General features: G+C 55.3%; 1 protein-coding gene across 1 annotated transcript in view; it reads right to left on the minus strand.

The window, feature by feature from the left end:
- Nucleotides 1-21,490, minus strand: part of KCNJ12 (potassium inwardly rectifying channel subfamily J member 12) — a 40,506-nt gene that overhangs the window by 18,153 nt on the left and 863 nt on the right. The gene's annotated exons all lie outside the window — the stretch shown is intronic.

The following is a 21,490-nucleotide window of genomic DNA, read 5'->3' on the forward strand; positions in this document are numbered from 1 at the left end:
TCAGGGCAGTACACTCAGGGGTGGGCCTAAGCATGTCTGCTCTTGCACGCGGGTAATCATGTGTAAGCAGTGTATACGCATGTGTACACAGGTGTGGCACGCACACACATGCAGTCCCTCTCCAACCCTTGCAGTGGTCATGGGGGGTGGATATGGTCTGGTCACCTTGGCAACAGGGCAGGAGCTGGGTAAGCCTGGGACGGCCTTGCTTCAAAAGAAAAAGAAAAAAAAATCTCAAACCACTGAACACAAAGAAGCTGGGGAAAAAAAAGAAGTTGGAGGACCGGGTGGGGGCAAGACGAGGACTCTGGCCACAGCTTCCTGTCCCTGCCCCAGCCGAGGGTTGCTGGTGGGGGGGCAGGGACACAGGTCCAAGGCCCCATATCAGGCCTGCCCAGCTACCCCCAGTCTCTCCAGAGGCCCAGGGAGCCACCTCAGAGGACAGCTGCAGGGACGATGGGGCCTGAAGCTCCGGCCCAGGCTGTGGACTCTGCTGGTCGTAGCACTTTGCAAACCAGGGTGCACCTGCACGAAGCCACCCGCTCTGGGCAGTGACTACTCTAATTGCACTTTCTGCTCCCCGGCCCGCGCATTAGCCCAGAATGTGCTGATTTATTCAGCAGCTCCCATCTCCCTCAGTCCCTGTGCTGGCTCAACGGCCTCCCGGCCCCTGCCGGGCGGGGAGAGGCCAAGCCACAGCCACAGCCACTTTCCTCTCCTTGCCGAACACCGGGTACTATTTATATTTCATCAGACAGTGCAAGGGGAGGAGGCTGCAGTGATGTGCCTGGCAGCGCTGGAGCTGGAGCCCCCACACCAGTGGTTTTAAGGCAGGGAGAGTTGGAGGTTTCTTGCACTTGGGGGTGGTCCTTGCTTGAGAGCCTGTGCCAGGCACACAGGTCACATTTATGGGGGCTCTATTTTTTTTTTTTTTAATCTCAACTACCTCCTTTTGTCCCGAGAAAGCTCTACAAGGATGATTCTGTTGTTATCCCCCTTCTACAGGCTCAGAGAGGTGAAGCGACTTGCCCAGGGCCACACAGCCTTGAAGAGGCAGAGCTGGGGAGCAAACCCAGGCAGAGAGCTTGTGCTTGTGCTCTTAATGTCACAGTCCCCTAATTTAGTCCCACAGCAGCCTGGTGAGGTGGGCCTATTATGATCCCTACCTTCCAGATGAGGAAATAGGCTCAGAGAGGTGAAGCAACTTGCCCAGGATCACACAGCCGGGAATGGAAGCTGAACCTGTGACCCTGATTGATAATGTGCTCTAGCGCAGGCCTTGGGTGACCTCCTAAGCCATGATCCCAGGCCAAAGCCTCCCAAACGCCTGCCTGAATCCAGGGAGCAGCCCAGAAGGAGTGAGAATTGTTCAGTTCAGCCTGTCCCTATTGCTACCTACAGTCTGCCTCAATGCCCAGCCCTGCCTCCCAGATGCAGACCCTGTTGGGCTAGCTTCAGGGTGAGTTCCAGGGGTCCAACTGTCCACACAGGGCAGCTGTGAGTACCCTGGAGTCACAGCCCCACCTTCCTGCCCTCACCCCCACTGAGAAGAAGCAGGCAGGCTTGAGGCCCCTCACCCCAGCCAGACAGGCTCTGCCACATTAACACTGGGCTGGGGGATTCCAGGAACCCCTTGCTTACCCTTCCCCTGGCATTCTATAACCCTAGCTTCTCCTAATATCTCTGGGAACCCCACCCCCAGGCTATGGCACCCTGGGCAAGTTCACCCTGTTTCCTGGGCCTCAACTTCCCCATTTATAGACAGGACACTAACAGCTTCACAGAGGGTACGGGTGAGCGTACAGGACCTAGCGCACAGCATGGGGCCTGCATGCAGTAAGTGCTCAATAAGTGGCAGCCACGGTTGTTATTCCCCTATGTGTAAAGCACAAGGCAGCAGTCTGTGTGAATTTGGAACTACACAAGCCTGGAGTCGGCTGGCTCTGGGCTCCGATTCTGGCTCTGTGGCTCCTGGCCGTGTAATCTCGGGACATGGCTGCCCCTCTCTGAGCCTCAGTTTCCCCACCTGTGGGGTGGGGATGTAATTCCTTTCTCCCAAACTGTGAGGAGGACAGTGTGGTCCTGGTGTGTGCACCAATCCTCTCTGGCCCAAGTCTGTCCCCCACCCTCCACCCTCATTCGTACCCCAGGGTTGGGAAGCTGGGACCATGCCTGCTATGCTGCCTAGAGTCCACCGTGCCAGGGGCCCAGAGTGTCTACCAGCAGGAGCCCAGGTACAATAGAACTGCAGCCTGGCTAAGGAGCCAGGAAGCATCAGCTCATGACTCAAGTGGGGAAGGGGTAGCCAGGTCGGTGGCAGAGAATCATGGGCCACACAGTGGGGCAGGGCTGGATCTGCCTCCATCTGGGAACTGTCCCAGCCACCAGGTGAAGAGGCCAGGCCACTGGGCTTGGCTCAGCTAAAACCAAGCTTCCTCCCCTCACTGCTCAGTCAACAACTTTTGCCTGCACCCTGACTGTGCCCACTGGATCAGCAGGAAAAGGGTCGGACCTACAGAGTTCAGATTGTAGCTCAGCCTCTCACTAGAGGGGGGCCTGGGGAAAGGCCTCTGGGCCTCAGTTTTCCCATCTGTGAAATGGGGTAAAAGGGTTCGTAAAGCATCGAAGTGGTGCCTGATGCGGAGAAATGCTCTGATTCCCTCCACTATCATGAGCATCGCTGGCACTGTCTCTGTACTGCACTGTGGACACAGTGGGATGCAGCCCCTGCCCCAGCACCAGCCACACTGTGTGGTTCAGGTGTGTATCCAGGCCTGTCAGCCCCAGGGGTCCACTTCTGGACGTCCTTCTCTGTGGCCCACAGGAACCTGGGAAGAGTTTCTGAAAAGAAAGTAGACTGGCATCTTCTGACAGATTCCTTACAGGAGACTCGGGGCTCCCACAGTTCCCGCCTCCTGGCTAACCTCTGGCTCATCCTTCAGATCCTGGGCTGGGTTGGGGCTCTCCTGGCCCTCTCAGGCCCCTGGATCTCTCTGTCATAGCCCTGACCACACTGAAGAGTCCCTGCCCATGTCCTTGTCCACCCTCTCCCTCCACCTCAGCCTCAGGCTGAGCTCCTGGGGTGCAGGCCAGCACTCCTTCATTACCCAGATGGCTAGGCACAGTGTAGGGTCTCCATGCCTGCCTGCAAAGCAATGATGGCAATCCGGAGTGAAGTCTTTTGTGCACTGTCCCTGAACTCCACCTAGAGCCACTCGTTCAATCCAGAGCCTCATGAGAGAGAAGGTACCATTTTACAGATGAGAAGACTGAGGCACAGGGAGCTGGCGAGAGAATACTAGGACTACAGACAGGCTGCAGCCCAGACCTCTGACTCCCCTTGTGGCTCCAGCCAAACCCTTCTTGCTGTGGTGCTGCTGGGCAGTGCAGCGGGAGCGGCCAGGACCAGCAGCACCAGTGGGGAGGGGCCACGTTCTGCTAGCCACAGACCAAGAGAAGAGCACATCTCCCAGCCAGCTGTATGCCTCTTTACTTTGCCCACTGCTCAGTGTGAGCAGGGCCGGAGCGACAGGGGGATGGGGAGGACAGAAGCGCAGGGCCAAGTCACACTCATGGGACTGGATTATGCACTCTGGCCTCTGGGGCCATCTGTGAGGTCAGAGGAGCAGGCGTGGCAGGCTGGGGGCACGAGGGGAGAAGAGCCCAGCATCTAGCACAGGAGAGCTCTCTAGGTGTGCGGAAGCGGTGGGGACCTCTGCAACCTTCCTCCCACCCCCCGCCCCCCCGCAGGCCTCTTCCTCCTCTGCAGGTCAGCCATACCCATATAGGGGTCAGACACCCCCAGAGGGGCATTAAGGGGCCAGGCTGGGTCAAGGTCAGCAGACACTGTTGGCCCTGTGAGCAAGACAGAACAAGCTCCCAGGTGGAAGGACCAACTTAAATAAGGGCAAGGACACAGGTGCCCCCATCCTGGGACTGTGGAGGCCTGCAGGGTGGAGCCAGGTGCACCTGAGCAGGACTATGGGCATAGAGCCGAGGTAAGCACCCCCCTGCAGTGCGAGCGGGGATATGGGGCCTTCTGTTCTGGGGACAGTGGAGTTGGGCCTCAGGGGGCTGCCCCATCAGCCCGAGCTGGACCCCTAGACGGTAGCTCCAAAGAGCACCTGGGGCCCTAGAAACCCCCTTAAGCTCTCTGAGCCTATTTTCTCATCTATACAATGGGGATAACGGGAGAACTGGCATCTTCTGGGGTTCTTGTGCAAACTCAATACCCATCAAACTCTTGAATGGTGTACCCAACAAATACCTTTTCCCAAGACACGGGTCTGTGCTTTCCCCCATTATCACAGCTGGGGGGAGTGCAGGTGACAGTGTGAGTAAGAGAATCTGGGGGCTGGGGAGGGGAGGTATAGTAATACAGGGAGCAGTGAGACAGTGACATGAGACCTCAGAGTCCGTAGAGGCTGGACCCTCCCAGAGAGCAGTGGGCTAGCCAAGGTAAGAGGGGCTGGGCGGGGCTGAGGGCCAGAACACAGGCTGTGGGGGACAGGGCCACCGGGCAGGGCCCAAACCCACGCACTGTCTATACCAGTCTGCGCTGTCCCACCTGTGCCATCCATGTCCGACTACACTGGTCACCCCCACTTCCCTGGTCACAGCCACACACACAACAAAGGCTGCCCAGTCTGCACTGCCCACATCCCCCTCCACGTCCACAGCTCACAGCTGTTATGTGCTGATGGGTGACCCTCCCAAAAGGACATGATATAGTCCTAGCCCCTCCCCCTCACCCGAGAATGTGGCTTTACTTGGAAATACTGCAGGATTTTTGAAGATGTTATCTGTTACGTTAACATGAGGTCACACCAGAGGATACTGGGTCCTGATCCCTTCTGAGCGGTGTCTTATAAAGAGGAAGACAGAGACAGACATGGGGGGAGAGGTCAGGTGAGGATACATCACTGAGCCCAGGAAGGCCGAGGGGGCTGGGAGAGAGGCAAGGAACAGATTCTCCCTCAGAGCCTCACAGGGAACCAACACAGCTGACACCCTGAATATGGGCTTGTAGCCTCCAGAACAGGAGAAAATAAACGTGTTTTTTTAAGCCCCTACTTTGTGGTAATCTGTTATAGGCACCCTAGGAAGCTTGGACAACATCCGTCTACACTGCTCGAAAGCTGCAGCCATCACCGTGTGCCCTGCCTCCACTGCCACAATCCATCTACACCACCTGGACCCACTTACCCAGCCTGACCCCATCTACACCATCTAAACCCACTTGCCTGGGCTCGGGCCCGCAGGGACTGTGTCTCATCAGGATGCTGGGTTGCAAGACGGGGAACAAGAGAGGAGGCTGGAGGTCCATAAAGACCCTGACTCCCAACAGCGGCAGCACCCCCAGCCTCGAAGAGAGTCGGGTGGCTTGGACCCCCCTCCAAGTACAGCTGTGGGCCCAGCCCTGGTGGGGAGCTCATGCTGGCTCCTTGGAGATGACAGGCTGATTACAGGGTTGGGTCAGGGATCAGCTGGGCCCAAGCCTCCTGCCTTGCACAGCTGCAGCCTGGGGGTGCAGGGAACGGTCACGGAGGGGGTCCTGGGGCAGAAGTGTCAGCTGCCTGCCTTTCCACCCCCACTGCAGCAGCCAGACCTGTCCTTCCCTGGGAACCCGGGTCAGCTAGACTGGGCAGGCGCTGCTGAGCACACATCCCTATACCTGTGTCCATGGCCCCTCAATCAACATCCCATTTACCTCCCCTCTCCCGCCTTCAGACCTGACTGAGAGGGCCCTATGGCCCAGAATCTTACACAGACCCCGAAAGACTGACACAGCGTGGTATCCTCCACGTTCTCTTTGCATTTGTAAGATAGAAAGAGAGAAAATAGGGGTTGTGGGGAGACCTGAAGGAACCCTTGTGGTGCATTGGTTAAGCACTCAGCTGCTAACCAAAAGGTCAGCAGTTTGAACCCACCAGCTGCTCTGTGGGAGAAAGATGTGGTGGTCTGCTTCCGTGAAGATTTATAGCCTTGGAAACCCTCCGGGACAGTTCTACTCTGCCCTATAGGGTTGCTTTGAGTTGGAATAGACTTGATGGCAGTGGGTTTGGTTTTTGGTTTCGGGGAGACTTAAGCCAGAATTCTTGTGGCCTGGGCCCTGGCCCCAGTGGCCTCTCTCTGAGACCCCAGCCACCACCTTCAGGAGGTGGAATGCTTTACTGGGCGGAGGTGGGGGGGAACATTGGCTTAGGGGGAAGGCCAGGAGGTCAGTTCTGGATGTGCTGAGACTGAGGTACCCCCAGACATCCAAGGCAGATGTCTGGGAGGCAGGCAGGGGCAGTCTGGATGGGAGAGGAGAGGGGAGTTCACTGATGACAGGAAGGGAACAAAGTCCTGGGGTGGCTGTGAGCTGCAGAATGGGGGTGCAGACCAAGGAGAAGGTGAGACTATGAGGATGTAGATGGAGCCGCCCCAGGGAGGTACGATGATTCAGAACAGGTGTCTGGAAGCCGACTGAGTGAGCACATGTCCCAGGAGGAGCCAGGGGTCAGCAGGCTCAGGTGATGCTGAGAGGCAAGCAGGACAATGGCTGAGGGGTGACCGCTGGAACCGCCCTGGTGGGGGCACAGGTGACCTTGACCTGAACACTTTCGTTGGCATCATGGGGTCAAGGCCAAGAGGAGAAATCCGGGAAAGTGAACGGGGATACCCCTTGTGAGGGGTTCTGTGGTTGCCAGGAGCACAGAAGTGGAGGGATGGGGTGTTTTCACGGATAGGAAATACCAAGAAAAGGCAAGTGTACCAAGACAAAAGTAGAGTAGTGGTTACCAGGGCTTGGGGGGAGGGGTAGGCAATGCGTGCTGAAGGGGAATCAAGTGTCTGTCTGGGGCCATGGAAAGGTGTTGGAAGTGGATAGTAGTGAATGTAACTAGTGCCGCTGAACTGCCCATGTAAAAGTGGCAGATCTTTTGTTATAAATACATATCTATATCAGAGCCCTGGCTGTGCAATGGTTAACAGCTTCGCTGCTAACCAAAAGGTCGGCAGTTCACATCTACCAGGTGCTCCTTGGAAATCCTATGGGACAATTCTACTCTGTCCTATAGCGTCACTATGAGTCAGAATTGACTCGACGGCTCCTAACAACAATGACATATATATTAATATATATGTATTTTTTTTTAATCACAATAAAATTTTAAAAATGAGGGTGTTTTCAAAGTCAGGAGAAGACTTAAAAAGCTAATAGGATTATCCCAAAGGCCCTAGGCCCTATGCAATCACACCCACTGTGTCTGACTCTTGGAAACCCTGGTGGCGTAGTGGTTAAGTGCTACAGCTGCTAACCAAAGGGTCAGCAGTTTGAATCCACCAGGCGCTCCTTGGAAACTCTATAGGGCAGTTCTACTCTGTCCTATAGGGTTGCTATGAGTCAGAACCAACTCGATGGCACTGGGTTTGGTTTTTTGTGTCTGACTCGCTTGCTCCAGCCACACGGTCCCCCTGCTGCTGCTCCTCTGGACCTCTCCATCTGGGCCCCCCCAGCACCCCGGCTCCCCCCCACATGCAGTACAGTGCTTAGCATGCCTCTTGGTTACAAGGTGAGCTCCGGGAAGGCACGGCCTTGGGAAAAAGCCCCACACAGCGTGGCCTTCAACAAACGCCTCCGGATGGATGAAAGGATGATGGAAGAGGGGAACTGCGTCTACAGCAGAGCGAGGGTATCCCAGAGTTGATCAATCCCCAGCTCAATCTGCAGAAAGAGCAGGGAAGGCACAGGATAGATGCAGGCGCCAGAGGTGGGGAGCTGTGGTGGGGCAGTGAAAATTCTCCTCTCACTTTTATTTTCTCAGTGAAAGAGGAAGCCACGACGTCAGTTGAGAATCCATGATCTTAGAGGGAGAGGGCAACTGGGGACTAGGAGAGAGGGGTGAGGCCTAGGGGCCAGGAGGGAACCAAGAGGGAGGGGCAGGGCATGGGGTACAGAAGGGTAGGTATGGGATCTGGACCTAAGGAAGCACAGACTCAAGAATGAGCAGCCAGGCCTGAAACAAGGAGGTAGGAGACACGGTCCAGGACCAGCCCTCCCATCACAGAAGCAGTACCTGGAATCAAAAAAAAAAAAATTTTTTTTTTTTTTTTTTTTTTTTTAGGCAGGCCAGCTGCAGCAGCAGCAAAGGGGCCGAAACTGGACTGAGGGGTTCCAGTCCTTGAAGTCTTGCTCCCTGGATGTCTGAGAGGGCTGGGAGTGGGTTCTGCCATGGGAGGCAGGGCCTGGGACTTTCTGTTCTGACCCTGCCTAGGGCCCCCACGGACGGCTCTGAAAGGCCCTCTGGGGCCTCCCCTGGGGCCAGGATCCAGGGCCTCTTCCTCCAGGGAGCATCTTGTTAGCACATGGGCAGGCAAGTAGAGACTACTAAGCCCTCACAAGGCCCCTTCTCCCCTCAGACTGGGGAGTGAATGAATGAATCAGCCATCAGCAGCTCAACTGTCTCCCTCAAGCAACAATGTTGCTGCCATCACCATGAGGACCAGAGCTCCCCCAGGGCTTTAGTAGGGCCTTGGCCTAAACAGGACCTGCCTGTGGGGATAGCCCTGGGCTTCCCTGCACACAGTAGGTGCTCACGCAGTGCTCTGTCTTTCAATCCCAGTCTTGTGGGGAAGGAGAGGTTAAGAATGAGGTAGAGCCAGTTCTGTGGCTGAGGTCACTGGGGAGATGGCAACAGCTCTGCCAGCTGTGTGACCTTGGACCAGTCCTTCCCCTCTCTGGGTCTCAGTTTTCCCACCTGTAAAATGGCAGGGTTAGACTGGACAGGAGCCTGAGAACCTCCCTCCTCTAGAATTCTGAAATGTCCCTGACTCCTGGCACGCAGCCAGGACAATCACAGCTTAAACCCAGTAGATTTAGCCATTTCTCAGAGGAGGGAAGTTAGGTTCAGAGAGGTGAAGCTGCTTGCCTCAAGTCACAAAGCAAACGGGGGCACAGTCCCAATTAAATCCAGTTCAGCCTAGCTCTGCCCAATACATGCTACCCTAGTTTGAGATGTTTCTCAGGTACAGCGTTTCCCTGAATCCTCGGTCCAGGGTGGCAGGAGGTGCATCCCACTGCCCCTCAAGGGAGAACCCAGCAGGGCCCCCCAGCGTTCTTTAGAGATGTCATGCCTTTAGAAAAAACCGAGGCCTATTAGCGGGGTCCCCGATCTGGGTTCAAATCCAGACTTGGCCACATGCCCCCCTCTACGCCAGGCAGGAGAATTAAGTGAGATACTGCTCAGGAAGGCATTTAGCACAGCCTTGGCAGCAAATGGCAGCAGGAGACACTGGGAAACAATCCTTTTCATTATGATTTTGGGTGCCAAGTGTCAGCAAAACATCGCACTGCTTCCTGAGAAACAGAAGAACTGGTAACACGGTGGCTGGCTGAATTTACCACCAGAGACGGCCTCTTTGCTGAAGCCCCCAAGTATCCAGACTGCCGCCTCGAGCCATAGGAAGGGCTGAGCATACCCAGTGTCCACAGGCATCAGGCATTTGTCACTTAACCAACTGGCTGCTGTCTCCAGAAGGATGCCCCCCGGGGGCCCAGCGAGGGGCTGGGCAGGGGGCTGGGACAGTAGCCTCAAAACTCACTACTGAATGAAACCTGACCTCCTTCCCATGGCAAGGAGCTTTGGGGTAACTCCAGGTGCCCAAGTCCCCCACTCTCAGGCTCCAGGCACAGACTGAGATTCTCTCAGACAGGATGTGCTGCTGTGTGTCCTCTCTGAGCCTAGTCTTGTCTGTGAAATGGTCAGCTGCTCCCTGTCCCGCTTATCCTTGGGGTTAGACGTGAGGAGCCGCTAGATGGGGAAGGGCCAGCAAGCACTCACACGTGGCATCCTACTCGACTCGCTGACCGTCAGGGAAAGAACCACCCCACAGCTGCTGCCAGAAAAGCCCCTACAAAAAGGTGGCTTAGCATGAAAAGACAACCCCCTTGCTCTAAAGCAAGAGAGACGCAAACTGGAATGACGGGCAGTGAGGCACCACTGGGGCTGGCAAGGATCAGGAAGTTGAGGGATGGTCACATTGGCGCAGGCAACAGGGTGGAGATGGAGGCAGGTGCAAACCCTGCAGAGGGGGCAGAAATGGAGACGACCTCGTGGAGGAAAGAGCAGTGGCACAGAAGCACAGGCCCTCCGACCTAGCAGAGCCATTCCCAGAAATCCAGGTTCCAGCCCAGGCAAGAGGCCCCAAGGATCCAGTTATTTACAGTGGTTATGTGTGATAACAGCTGAGGGTCTGCAGAAACAGGTTAACTAAACCTGAACCTCAGTCCCGTGCATGAGCTACCGAATCAACCATTGCTGTCGAGTAGATTCCGACCGATAGCGACCCTACAGGACAGTGAAGCACTGCCCCATAGAATTTCCAAGGAGCAGCTTGTAGGTTTGAACTGCAGACCTTTTGGTTAGCAGCCGTAGCTCAACGTAGTTCTCAACCATTGCGCCACCAGGGTTCCACAGGAACTACTAGGTAGATTTTTAAAACACTTAGCTGATAGATATAGTAATCACAATAGTAACAGGTGACATCCACCCCACCCTTTCATGTCCTGGGGTCATGGGTGAACTCTGATTGCTGGAAGCACCCCAGTGGAGGGAAGAACCATTAATCTTCCTGTTTGGAAGACGAGGAAGCTGAGGCATAGAGCAATTAGATAATCTGCCAAGGATATAGAGTTGGTAGATAGCAGAGCTCAACAGGTAACCCCAATGCTATTTGTCCCCAAGGGATATTGCTAAGTTAAAAAAGAAAAAGTCAAGATGCAGATCAGAGCATTCAGAGTGATCATATTTCAATTAAAAAATAATAATTACGGGATGCTGATTTCACTGGCGAGGGCAGGCTTCCCAGAGGAGGAGGTTACGTTTAAGCTGAAACCCAGGCTGGTGAGGAGTTAGCCTGGTGGAGATGGGACAGGAACTGGCTTCTGAGCAGAGAAAATAGCACCCACAAGGCCAGGAGGCCAGAAGCAGCTGGCCTGTTCTCTGGAGAGGAGGCTGACACGGGGCAAGACGAGTGATGGGGAATGTAGACCAGGAGGGGCAGCAATGCCGGGCCTCATGGCCATGGGAGGAACCTGGAGCTGATTTCAATAGTCCCTGGGAACTCAACAGATGGTCCCAGGGAGGATAGGAGAAAAATGCAGAACAAAACTCAAACTCCTAAAAAAAAAAAAAAAAAAGCCAGACTCACTGGACCGGTAGAGACTAGATGAAACCTGAGACTATCACCCTGAGATACTCTTTAAACTTGGAACTCGAACCTTTCAGGCAAGAGACAGATTGGTCCATAAAATAAATATCACCCATGATGAAACCAGATGGTTAACATTTATCCTAGACCAAAGATAAGAAGGCCAGGGGGGACAGGGAAGCTAGATTAATGGAAAAAGAACAACCAAAATGGAAATAGTGAGAATGCTGACACACTGTGAAGAATGTAACCAAAGTCACTAACCAGTATGTACAGAAATGTTAAATGAGAACCTAATTTACTATGTAAACTTTCAGCGAAAATACAGTAAAATATTTTTTAAAAAAGAGTCCCTGGGAGCCATCAGGTGACCTAGTCTGTAGTGGACTGAAGAATGACACCCAAAGATGTCAGGTTCTAACTCCTGGGCCCTGTGAATGTAACCTTGTATAAAAAAAGTGTCTTTGCAGATGTGCTTAAGCTAAAGCTCTTGAGCTGAGGAGACTGCTCTTGGATTCTCTGAGTGGGCCCTAAAGCCAATTACAGGTGTCCTGAGAAGAGGGAGGCAGAGGGAGATGTGACACACACAGATGAGGGGAGGACATGAGACCACGGATGAGGAGATTGGAGTGAGGCAGCCACAAGCCAAGGAGTGCCTGCAGCCACCAGAAGGTGGGAGAGGCAAGTAATGGATTCTCCCCAGAGCCTCTGAGGGAGTCTGGCCCAGTGATACCGATTTGGCCTCCTGGCCTCCAGATATCTGCTGTTTGAAGCCACCCAGTACGTGGTGACTCGATCCAGCGGCCACAGGAGACAAATTCAGAGTCCAGCTGGCTGCCCAGTGCCCCTGCCTCTCTTCTTCCCCAGGCCTCCTGCCCCAGCACTTATTCCACATGCAGACACAAGGTCAGGTGTGTGGAGCCATTCGGCCTGTTTGCTCCAGTGTTCCCATTTTGCAGGTGAGGAAACTGAGGCCATGGGCTCAGGTCACAGCTCCTGGGGGTCCCGCTGCCACATCCTCTGTACTCCTTCTCTCCTCCCTGTTGACCTGTGCTGGATCTGAAACAGGGCACACTGAGGGCTCCTGGGGTCTACCTGACCACAGCCGGCCATGCGGCCACCAGGAGGACTGGATGGGCCCAGTGCCTGGTCACCTGGCCTGGCATGGCAGGGCCAAGGCAGGGCCCAGGATGACTCAGGCTGCAGCTGGCAGGGCCCTGGCTGGCCCAGCCTCACACCCAGCAGAGGAAAGGAGACGACAGCCGGGGTCTAGTCTGTTACACAGCCCCCAGGGAAGGCCTGGGCCACTCTGTGGCTGCCCCAGGGGCAGGCGGTCCTTGAGGCTCCTGGGGCCTGAGGACGGGTCTGGCTGCTTGGCCGGACAGGTGCTGCCGACAGGTTGAGGCCCAGCAGGCCACAGGGATGGGCACTGCTGAGCCTCCAGCCGGTGCACCAGAAGGGCGGGGAACAGGGAAGAGAGGAAGCTCCCTGCCCTGCCCTGTCCTGCCCGCAGAGCCACAGCCAGGCCAGGATGAGAAAGCAGAGGCTACAATGCGGGAGGGTGTGGGTACCCATTACCCAAATGAGAAAACAGAGGCTCTCAGAAGAGCGGAGGCATCACCAGGTACGTTAGCGACTCTCCCAGAGGTGATCAGTCTCTCCGCAAGGCGGGAATTGTCCTCAGATGCTTCTCAAACCTGGTTATAGGAATGGCAGGTGTTGGCCAAGCAGGTGGTATGCACATGAGCCAGAGAAGCTCAGAGATGGATCAGGGGTGACCAGCGGGACAGGGCAACCATTCCCCAGACAGAGGCCTAGGGGGACAAAGTCTAAGGGTTGTGAAGGAGCAAATAACCATGCTTCTTCAGGATCAAGAAAACGGGAGACAGAAGAGATGACACCCCCTGGAGGTTAGTGAGCTTCCCGTCCCTGGAAGCGATCAAAAAGAACATGGTTGGCTTTCACAGTATGCCCTGCACTGAGTGAGGGTTGAAGTAGTTAGTGGGTCCCACATTACTGATGGGGAAACTGAAGCCCACGAGGGGACGGGAACTGTCCAGGGGCACCCAGCAAGCGTCAGTGGGCCTGATCACAGCGGACAGTTTCTCCCACAAGTGGCCAAGCTGGGGGAGAAGAAGATGGGGAAAACTTAAAAATGCAGATTCCCAGGCTCTACCCCAGGCCCTCTGAACCAAAATTTGGGGGATGGGTCCAGGGTATCTAGATTCTCTAAATGCTCCCCAGAGGGACCTGAAGAAGGAGGTGGCCAGATGAAGATTTCGCTCCTCTCCCAGGGCTGGGACTTGAGGACTCCATGGTTCTCAGGAATTGTGACTAAGGTGTTGAGGTGTGCCAATTCTACAATCCCAGATTCTGCATCTCAAAGAGGCTAAAAAACGTATGACTCAAAGGAGCCATGACTCCTAAAATTCTGTGGCTCTGTGGGTTCAAAGACTCCATCACAAAGATTCTATGATCCTGGGCCTCTGTGACTCAGCCCTCCACTCGACATCCATCAATGGAGAGAGGATCAAATCCCTGGGTGCCGCTGGTACTGAGCTCACACGGCCAGGCACAGATGGGGTGGCCCCAGAGCCCCAACGGGGTGCCCATGGCTTCCATGACCCAGAAACCGAGGACCACACGTGCAGAACGATCCCAAGTCAAAAAAGAAAGGCACCTCTCCATGCAAGCTTGTCTACACACCCACGCTCAGATGTGTCTATCAGCACTGAGAGCATTCGGGAGGTTCTGTAATGATGGTCTCCCACAGAGCAAAGCTTTGGTGAGGGATGGGGGACAGGGTTTGAGAAGGAGAAATTCACTTTTTACTTTCTACCCTTACGACTTTTAATACTTTCCCATGAGCACGTAAAACTCCTGTAATTGAGACAACGAAGGCCCGCAGGGGAGGGGTGTGTGTGCCCATTCCACAGATGGGGAAACTGGCTTAGAGAGGAGGGCCGGAGGTACCACCAGCCACGAAGCCACCAGGGGCATCAGGCCTGCCCTGGAATTATTCCCTTGGATCCTTCCTTAAACAGAGCCCTGAGGGAGCAAAACTTATAGTAATTAACAAAAGAACGTGACTACAAGCTACAGATATGAGCATGTCACTGTCAGCCCACAGGTACCACTGGTCCCCAGCACCTGGCACAGGGAAAGCACCTTCAGAGCCTGGGTCACAAATATTTGAAGAGCCAGACCTCCAGGTTCTCTGAGAAGGGGAGGGAGGGGTCACCAAGGGAACAGAAGCCCAGAAGCTGGTCCCAAGGGTGGCAAAGGTGAGTGGAGCTGGGAGCCGGAACCTGAGCAAGTGGTCTGTGGTACGCAGGCTCGGTCCCCACTCTGCCCACAAGGCTGAGGCCCAGGGCTCCAGGAGGCCTCACTTTAGAGTGCTCTGCCTGCCTCAGCATCCCAGGAGCCCACAGGAGCCCAGGCAGGCTTTCCTGCCTTTGCCCTCTGTGCCACCAGCTGGGCTCTTGGCCTGTGGATGGGCTGGAGAGAGCCCCTCCCCTCGTCCCTTCCCAGGCCCCCATGGTCCCCCATAGGCCCCACTGGAAGCCTGTCCTTGGCCTGGAGCCAGAGCCCGGGGCAGAGGATTGGGAGCAGGGGACACTGCCTGCTACCTCCCAGAACGCCAGCTCCTGGCAGAGATTTATTTTTGCTTTAAGTGCCAGAGAATTGCAGAGCTGGAGCCGCTAGCTCAGGGGGCTTGGACTGCAGCTGGAATGAGGGGCAGGCAGGGGTGAGGGCCCTCTTCTGCCCATCCCCGCTGCTCCTCCCTGACCTCTCTTGCCTTCTGCCTTTCAGCCCCCATTATCCACACACACAGACACACAGAGACACACACATGCAGATGCACACACAGACACACACACGTGGATGCACACACACACACTGTGCACGCAGGCACACTGTGCACGCAGGCACACAAAGGCACACGCACCCACAGATGCACACAGCCTCAAAGACAGACACATACACAGGCATACACACACACAGCACCGCCCTGCCTTTGCACACTCCCTCCTCCCTGCCCTGGCTCTGTCAAGTATGTCTCTAAATAGCTGCAAAGAGGATGCCGAGGGCAGGGGGCCCAGACCACCTAGGAGCTGGTCCCTGCCTTGCTTTCAAAAAGCCTTGCGACCTCCGGCTGGGGTCTCCCCTCTCTGGTCCTCAGGCTGCACGTTCCCACAGTTGGGATGTCCCACCCTGCGTCCTCCCGGCTGCCCATCCCAGGGCATGAGCAGCGAGGAGTCAAGGGCTCAGGTCCCTGTCCTGGCCCCAGAGATGGGCCTCAAGGGGCACTGGCCTGCCCAGAGCCCCTGGCTGAGTGGCCCTGGAACCTGTCTGGCCATCTGCAAAAGAGGCCATGTGAGCATCTAGGAGAAATCAGGAGCAGCTGTGCTTTGCCAGCTAGGAAGTATTTAGATTCTTTTTACAACTGGGAAGCTGCTAAAGTTGATAATGGCAACTTTTAAAAAAACTGAAAAACAACAATAAAAAACACCTGGGTGGTGTGACTGGAAAAGAGAGAGGGAAAAAAAAAACTTTCCAGCCAAGTGAAATACACCAGCACCAAACACAGACCGTGCAGCACTGGGAGGAAGGCAAAGGGAGAGCTGCTCCTCTAACCTGACCCAAAGACTCATAGATGGGAAGACAGGGGACCGGAGCTGAGCAGCACAACCCCTTGAGCCTCAGTTTGCACAGAGCTGAAATGGGAACAGCACTCACACCTGGCAAGGTTTGGGCAGGGACATCCTGTGCCAGAAGCAGGCCAGTAGCAGCACACAGCAAGGCTTAGGCCTTGAGGTAGGCGGAATCACACATATAAACAGCTCAAGGCACCATAGGGGCCTGAAAAAAATGCCAAGTCGCCCCCTCCCCGCCCCTGTCACCTGGTAGAGGGCAAGCCAAGGGCTCAGAGAGAGGACCTGAACCCCAGTACTATGAGACAGCGGTGTTACCTCTCTGAAGCTCTGTTTTCTCATCTGCAATAATTCAGAATTGGGCAATAATTCCGGCTACCATTGCTACTGGACCCACTAAGTGTCAGGTGTAGCTAAGTCGATCTGTTCCTTCCCCACACGCTTACGGAGCACCTAATATATCCCAGCTATGCTGTAGGCTCTGGCCACACAGCTGTGAAGGAACCAGGCCCCAAACCCTGCCATCTAGGAGTTTATATTCCAGGGGAGAGATGGACAACAAACAAGATAAACAAGTAAAATATATCACAGCAGACATTAAGTTATGCAGAGAAAAATCCAGCCCAAAGAGGGGAGAGGGGCTGTAGGGGAAGGGTAGCTTAGATGTTACTCAGGGAAGGCCTCACTGAGTAGGAGACATTAGGCAGGTCCTGAAGGCAGGAGGGAGCAGGGAGGCAGCTCCATGGAGATCTGTACCCCAGGCAGGGGCACGGCAAGTGCAAAGGCCCTGAGGCAGGAGCCAGCCTGGTCTGGGGTGGCTAAAGTGGAAGGAGAGATGCAGGAGTTTGGCCTTTATTCCAAGAAGGTAGGAACACAGACGGGTCCTGAGCCCAGGGATCTGCCAAGGACTAAACCAGCCAGTGCTCTCATGTGCACAGGAGGTGCTCAGGCAGCAATGGCTGGTGCTGGTACTGTCAAAAGCCTCCACTCTGAATACTGCATTTTTTGTTCCCTGGCCTCTCCCCAAATCTCAGTCCTTCAAAGTCAACTGGGGCCTAGGCCCAGGCGATGATGGGGGGAGAGGGCCAGTCTAGGCTTTGGCGGGGTGCTAGGAGGCAGGAGAGGTCCCAGACAGAGCCCAGGAGGTGCCCCCATCCGTCTCCAGGGACAGCATGAACACATAGCCAGGGCAGAAGGACTCCCTGGGGCTGCTGCAGAAAGACCTTTTTGGCCGTGTAAATGGAACTGTGTCCAGTGCTGCAGGCTGAAGGCTAATGAGAGGGCTGGACTGGGGTCCCCAAGGTCCCACAGCCTTGTGCTGCCTCTGTGGCTGCCACATCAGCTATCACACAAGACAGCTTGGGCTGCGGTGCCAGTAGGGTGGGGGTGGCAGAGGACACTAGGAGCCTGGGAGGCTGGCCTGGAGGCTCTGCTGCTGCTGGCAGAGGGGACACCTCCGGTGAATCATCTCCCCTCTCGGGCCTGAGTTTCCCCATACGTCCAAAGGCTGGATTGGGATTACGAATTCCCAGGGCTCTGGTACCACAGATACTCACAAGCCCTCAAATATCCCCTCCTTCATCAAGCCCCTTTCCCATACCCCCATTTCTGTGGCCCCCTAGCCCCCAAGAAGCACAGAAAGGCCTCACATTTCCACTTTCCCATCCTGGAGACTCCTGGGAGCTCCCCTCCTTCCCTCCACCCCCAGCTGGGGCTTCGATCCCACTTCACAGACGATAAACTGAGGCCCAGGGGGAGAGGGACTCCTCATGCCACCTGCTCGCCCTAGCTATCTGCCTGGAGGGCTCCCAAATGAGGTGCTCCCCCAGGGCAGGGGCCATGTCTCTGTTTATTCAACACCCATTTGCTGAGCACCTTCTGTGTGCCAGGCACAGTGCTGGGGCCACAGCCCAAAGGTGAGTGACAAGGCCTCCATCCCAGGGCTTACAGCCATTAACAGCCAATGAAAGCACAGCCAGGCAAGTAGTCAAGAGGTCTCTGGCCAACAAAAGAGAAAGAAGGAAACCCAAGAATCAGAGAAGGAACTAGACTACAGAACTAATTATCTACATGAGCGACTGTCTCCTCCACCTTGAGACCAGAAGAACTAGATGGTGCCCGGCTACCACTAACTGACCATCTGGTCAGGAACATAATAGAGAAATTCTGATAAAAAGGGAGAAAAATGTGGAACAGAACCTCATATTCTTAAAGAATCCAGACCTACTGGACCTGTTGAGGCTGAAGGAGTTCCCAAGACTATATGACCCTCAGTTGCTCTTTAAACCTTGAATTGAAATTATCCCCTGAAGTCACCTGTAAACTAAGTAATAGTTTAGCCCAAAAAGTTTTATGCTATCCATATGTTATGAATTGAACTGTGTCTCCCCAAAATGTGTGTCAACTTGGTTTGGCCATAATTCGAAGCATTATGTGACTGTCCACCATTCTGTCATCTGAGGTAATTTTCCTATGCATTGTCAATCCTACCTCCACAATGCTAATGAGGCAGATTTAGAGATAGGACTCAATCTACAAGATCAGGTTGTGTCTTAAGTCAATCTCTTTCAAGAAATAAAAGAGAGAATGGAACAGAGAGACAGGGGGACCTCATATCACCAAGAAACAAGAGCCAGGAGAATAGCGGTGGCTTTGGACCCAGGCTTCCTGCACTGAGAAGCTCCACGACTGGGGAAGACTGATGACAAGGACCTTTCCCCAGAGCCAACAGAGAAAGAAAGCCTTGCCCTGGAGTTGGCACCCTGAATCCAGACTTCTAGCCTCCTAAACTATGAGAGAAAAAATCTGTTACAGTCATCCATTTGTGGTATTTTTGTTATAGCAGCACTAGATAACTAAGATGCTATATAAGACCAAAGAGTCAACAGCTATTTTAAAGCATAGATGGAAAGGCTGGGAGCAGGGAGATTAATGGAAGTAAAACAACTAGAAGAGAAATAATGAGAATGCTGACACAACGTGAAAATTTAACCAATGTCACTGATCTTTACATCTAAAAACTGTGGAAGGGGAGCAGGTTTTGCTGCGTATATTTCTATCAAAAATAAAATTAAAAAAAAGAGAGAGAGAGGTCTTTGGCTGGCAGACAGAGCTCATCAAGTGGCTTCTGAGTACCTACTGCAGGCCTGGCCTTCACTAGGTCCCAGGGGGTGGCAATGGTAATCCAGCACCAGGCCTGTGTGGGACCAGCCTGAGGGCAGGCAAGAAGGCCATCCTAGGGGCCTCCCAAAAGCCAGCCTGGCACACAAACGCACACAGATTCCAGGGCACAGGTTCTAGTCCTCACCCAGGGCCTCTCAGGCTTAAAGCCCCATCCGCACAATGGAGCCAGTGCTGCCATTAGGAGACTGCATCAGCTGGCACAGAGCCGGCCCTCAGCTAGGCTCTGAGGGCTCAGGTTCTGCCCAGCCGGGCCTCCCCAACTCAAGCCCCCCGGCTCCTCAGAAGTCTCCCAGCCTCCTGGCAATGGTCCAGTTTCAGGCCACTGCCCAGCTTCAGGCTGGGCTTTCTTTCATTCCCAGCCCTTCCTTGCTGCCGTTGCCCTGCCGTGCTGCCAGTCCCCCAGCACATCTGTCCCTGCAGGGCCGAGCCACAACTGCCACACCTTCCTCAGGGCCAGAGCCCTCCTGCTGAGCTTCTCCTTCCCAGAGTGGCAGGGCTCCAGCAGCTGGCCCCGGGGGAAGAGCAGGTGTGCCCGTGTGTCATTCACAGGCAGTGCCTGGCTGGGGCCCAGTCCAGGCACCAGCTGCACCTGTCAGAGGCTGGCCCAGCCAGCACCCAGCCAGGGAGCAGCCAGACTGGAAGGGCTGGGGGTGAGCACTGGGTGGGCACTGAGGGTACAGGACCCGCAAGCCACCTCCTGCCAGGGGGCCTGGCAAGGGCCACAGGTGTGGCGAGGAGGGACAGCACAGTCGCTTCCAACCAGACGTGTATCAAGGCCTCTGTGTGTCATGCTCAATGCTGCCCATTGTGGCCATGGCACCCAAAGGGAAGCCAGACCCACCTGAGGAGTGGCCCACAGGCTGAACTGGCCCCAGCACAGCCTGACTGCCTGTGCTGTTGTCTCCATTGTTGCTATTACTTTTATCACTGCTGCTACTGTTATCTAAATGGCACAGGCCAGCAACTGCCACCTTGTTCTGCTTTGGGCATACCTGGGGACGATGGCACTGTGGCCCTGGGACTGGAACCCTGGCAAGGGCAGCCTCTGACCTAGGGAATGCTTCCTGAAGGCTGTGTGACCCTGGACAAGACCCTGGCCCTCTCTGGCAACCTCTCCTCCCAGCACAGCCCCACTTGCTGAGTGCCCTTCCACAGGCACACACCTGGACAAATCCCCTCTTGGAGCTCTATGGGGGTCTGACCTGGCAGCAGGGTATGGTGAGGGGTCCAGGTTGGGCCCCAGGTCCTTCCCATCACCGCAAGGGAAGAGTCATCACCTTCAGGGCTACGGAGGAGGCTCTGCTATCCCTCACCTGGACAGCTGGGACAAGAAGGTAGTCAATGACTTAGAGCTCACACCTGTCAGGTCTGAGCCAATACCAGCATTTACAGAGTGCCTACCATATGTGCACAGGGGTACATCAGTGGAAATGAGGGACATTCCCTATTGTTCAGCACACTGGGGCCACACTTCTGTCCCCCAAGATGCCCTAGCCAGACCCTCCCCCTTCGAACCCTCCATATCTCAGGAGTCTTGGCCCTGCCTCATCAGAGTCCTCATAGAGCTGCCAGCCTCGGCCCCCAAGCAATTGGAGGGGTGGGACCCCCAGAAAACCAAGAGGTGGACTTTGTTGAGGAGTCTCTTTGGGGGTCCCAGCACAGCCCTGGGGGTTCTGTTAGAACAGGGGTGGGGTTACTCCTCAAAAAGCCTCAGGCTGAGACTCCCTTCCCTAACCCTCTTAGGCCACGGGACAGTCCCGATCGTCCAACCCAGAGCTAGGCGAGGCGGGGTTGGGCGGGTGGGCACCGGCCCTGCCTGCATGCCTCCGCACTTCGCGAGGCAGGGTGGAGGTGTAGGAGACAGGTCGGAGGCTAACGCCTTCTGGGTTCGCACCTTCGAGGAGGCGGCTGCCGATTTCAGCGGCGTGTGGGCGCCGCGGCGCGCCCGGGGAGAGACAGAGCCTGTGAACTGGGGTTCAGGGATACAGGAATGGGAACCAGGAGGTCCCCAGCGCTTTACTGCAGGGCTCCAGCCTAGACACACGGGAGCAACGAAGAAACTAGAAATGGCCACAAGCTGCGCCGCGCTCCGCTCTGGATACGCCCCCTGGGTAATGGGGAGGCAGGAGAACCGCCCCCAAACGAAGACCCCCCCCCCCAAAGAAATGGACGTTTCTGTGATCCCTTCCGCAGGTTTTAAAATATACACATGACATGTGGTCTCTCCATCAGAACTGCCAACACAGACGCTCACTCGGGGCCTCCACCTCCCACCCGAAAACACCTAAGATCCCCAACCCCGGCAGCCCCTTCCGGCGAGCCCCTGTTGCCCGCTTGCTGCCCCCAGGATGCACAGGGAGCGCCCGCGCAGGAGGTACCCCAGCCCGAAGAACCGGAGGTCTTCTCAGCCCAGGGACCGTCACCTCCGCTATCCAGGCCGACTTCTAAAAGCAAAACGA

The sequence above is a fragment of the Elephas maximus genome, chromosome 2 (genome assembly GCF_024166365.1).
Source record: "Elephas maximus indicus isolate mEleMax1 chromosome 2, mEleMax1 primary haplotype, whole genome shotgun sequence".
Classification (NCBI taxonomy): domain Eukaryota; kingdom Metazoa; phylum Chordata; class Mammalia; order Proboscidea; family Elephantidae; genus Elephas; species Elephas maximus.